Genomic DNA, 3,442 nt, shown 5'->3' with positions numbered 1-3,442 from the left:
ACCAAATGAAAACGATAGCATATTTTCAATACAGGGATAGTTCAATCACAGTACTAAATCTTCAGTCATCTAACTGTTCTAACATTACTAGTTACTTTTAATGTTTGCCTTTTGCAAGTCATGCGATTCCCATTACTGGTGGAGACATTCCACGCTCCATTTAACCAGGTCTGTTTATTTTTATTGTCCTTACTTTCCTTATTTGGTATTAGTCTTCATGCTTAAATTCAATTGTACTTTAGGTAACCGTTACTTCTGAAGATGTATGTTGGAGCATACGAAACGTCAAGTTCATAAAAAGTTTTACAACGTGCGTTATCTCGTTATGCTTATACCCGAAGTTTGTTTGTTACTTTTACTCAAGTTGAAATGGCCGAAGAATAAGAGTGTCTATGAGTTAAGTTGACTTGCGAGTTTACTCGCGAAACAAAGGATACATCTGTGTCAAAATGATTGCAAGACATCGGATTTTTGTTCATATTCACAAATAAAAAGCTTCACCTGTCCCTGTAAGAATTTATTCTGTCAGGAATGCCTCGCAAATATTAACAAAGTCAACTTATTAGAAAACTTCTATTTGCAACAAGCCACCATTTCACCATGGTATTTGTTACGTGTATGTTTCTGAATTTCAAGCACTCACTGTAAGCAATAGTTCTTGCAGGTCCTTGAGTAGACAAGACCAAATGAAAACAATAGCATATTATCAATACAGGGATAGTTCAATGACAGAACTAAATCTTTCAGTCATCTAACCATTCTAACATCACTTGTTAGTTTCAGCGTTTTCGAAAAAATACCAAAAAACAACAAAACAAATTTCATCCCTTTTCCAAGTCATCTCATTCCCATTCCCGGTGGAGAGATTACACGCTCCGTTTCCAAAGATGACGGATATTTACCGGGAACTATACAATGGTCGAGAGATAAGTGACTTGCCAGGTAATTATAGGTTTTATTTTAATTACGTTTCCCATGTCATACTTCATATCATCGACCTTCCACCCACCATTACAACACCTTCCACTCGCAACAAAGCAAAACCTAGCCCACTATCATTTTCATGGTCATCATCTTCATGGTCCACTTCACGACAACCATTATCACGCAGACGGACAAGACACTCTGAACACTGACAGACAACCACAGCATAGATCGACAGTACACAGGACAGATTCAAGAAGTTACAGCTCACACGAAGAGAGCAGAAATCGTTTGCATAGTCAAAGGCAACGCCCTCAGGAGAGAAATGATTACCCAAGCCATCGACATCCTAGAGAAACGCCAGCTAACCCACAGCAAAGACACGGACAAAATGTAAATCAGGCAAGAAGACCAAAGAGGTGTTTAACTGTGGGCCGGTTGGCCACCTCAAAAGAGAGTGCACACAACCCAGACGAAGAGTCAAAAAAAAATATTAAATGCACAAAACAGTACTTTTGTTTTCAAAGCACCTATAACCAACCTTCATACTCAAAAATAAAAAGCTTCACCTGCCCCTATAAGAATTTATTCTGTCGGGAACGCCTCACAAATATTAACAAAGTCAACTTATTAGAAAACTTCTATTTCCAACAAGCTAGCATTTCGACATTGTATTTGTTACGTGTATGTTTCTGAATTTTAAGCAGTAAGCAATCTTTCTTGCAGAATCTTGAGTAAACAAGACCAAATGAAAACGATAGCATATTTTCAATACAGGGATAGTTCAATCACAGTACTAAATCTTCAGTCATCTAACTGTTCTAACATTACTAGTTACTTTTAATGTTTGCCTTTTGCAAGTCATGCGATTCCCATTACTGGTGGAGACATTCCACGCTCCATTTAACCAGGTCTGTTTATTTTTATTGTCCTTACTTTCCTTATTTGGTATTAGTCTTCATGCTTAAATTCAATTGTACTTTAGGTAACCGTTACTTCTGAAGATGTATGTTGGAGCATACGAAACGTCAAGTTCATAAAAAGTTTTACAACGTGCGTTATCTCATTATGCTTGTACCCGAAGTTTGTTTGTTACTTTTTCTCAAGTTGAAATGGCCGAAGAATAAGAGTGTCTATGAGTTAAGTTGACTTGCGTGTTTACTCGCGAAACAAAGGATACATCTGTGTCAAAATGATTGCAAGACATCGGATTTTTGTTCATATTCACAAATAAAAAGCTTCACCTGTCCCTGTAAGAATTTATTCTGTCAGGAATGCCTCGCAAATATTAACAAAGTCAACTTATTAGAAAACTTCTATTTGCAACAAGCCACCATTTCACCATGGTATTTGTTACGTGTATGTTTCTGAATTTCAAGCACTCACTGTAAGCAATAGTTCTTGCAGGACCTTGAGTAGACAAGACCAAATGAAAACAATAGCATATTATCAATACAGGGATAGTTCAATGACAGAACTAAATCTTTCAGTCATCTAACCGTTCTAACATCACTTGTTAGTTTCAGCGTTTTCGAAAAAATACCAAAAAACAACAACACGCTCCGTTTCCAAAGATGACGGATATTTACCGGGAACTATACAATGGTCGAGAGATAAGTGACTTGCCAGGTAATTATAGGTTTTATTTTAATTACGTTTCCCATGTCATACTTCATATCATCGACCTTCCACCCACCATTACAACACCTTCCACTCGCAACAAAGCAAAACCTCGCCCACTATCATTTTCATGGTCATCATCTTCATGGTCCACTTCGCGACAACCATTGTCACGCAGACGGACAAGACACTCTGAACACCGACAGACAACCACAGCATAGATCGACAGTACGCAGGACAGATTCAAGAAGTTACAGCTCACACAAAGAGAGCACAAATCGTTTGCATATTCAAAGGCAACGCCCTCAGGAGAGAAATGATTACCCAAGCTATCGACATCCTAGAGAAATGCCAGCTAACCCAATGCAAAGACACCGACAAAATGTAAATAAGGCAAGAAGACCAAAGAGGCATTCCACGCTCCATTTAACCAGGTCTGTTTATTTTTATTGTCCTTACTTTCCTTATTTGGTATCAGTCTTCATGCTTAAATTCAATTGTACTTTAGGTAAGCGTTACTTCTGAAGATGTATGTTGGAGCATACGAAACGTCAAGTTCATAAAAAGTTTTACAACATGCGTTATCTCGTTATGCTTATACCCGAAGTTTGTTTGTTACTTTTACTCAAGTTGAAATGGCCGAAGAATAAGAGTGTCTATGAGTTAAGTTGACTTGCGTGTTTACTCGCGAAACAAAGGATACATCTGTGTCAAAATGATTGCAAGACATCGGATTTTTGTTCATATTCACAAATAAAGAGCTTTACCTTTCCCTGTAAGAATTTATTCTGTCAGGAATGCCTCGCAAATATTAACAAAGTCAACTTATTAGAAAACTTCTATTTGCAAAAAGCCACCATTTCACCATGGTATTTGTTACGTGTATGTTTCTGAATTT

Source organism: Montipora capricornis, unplaced genomic scaffold (assembly GCF_036669925.1).
Source record: "Montipora capricornis isolate CH-2021 unplaced genomic scaffold, ASM3666992v2 scaffold_476, whole genome shotgun sequence".
In the NCBI taxonomy this organism is placed as follows: domain Eukaryota; kingdom Metazoa; phylum Cnidaria; class Anthozoa; order Scleractinia; family Acroporidae; genus Montipora; species Montipora capricornis.
The sequence above is the reverse complement of the archived record's forward strand: the minus strand, read 5'-3'. Positions refer to the sequence as shown.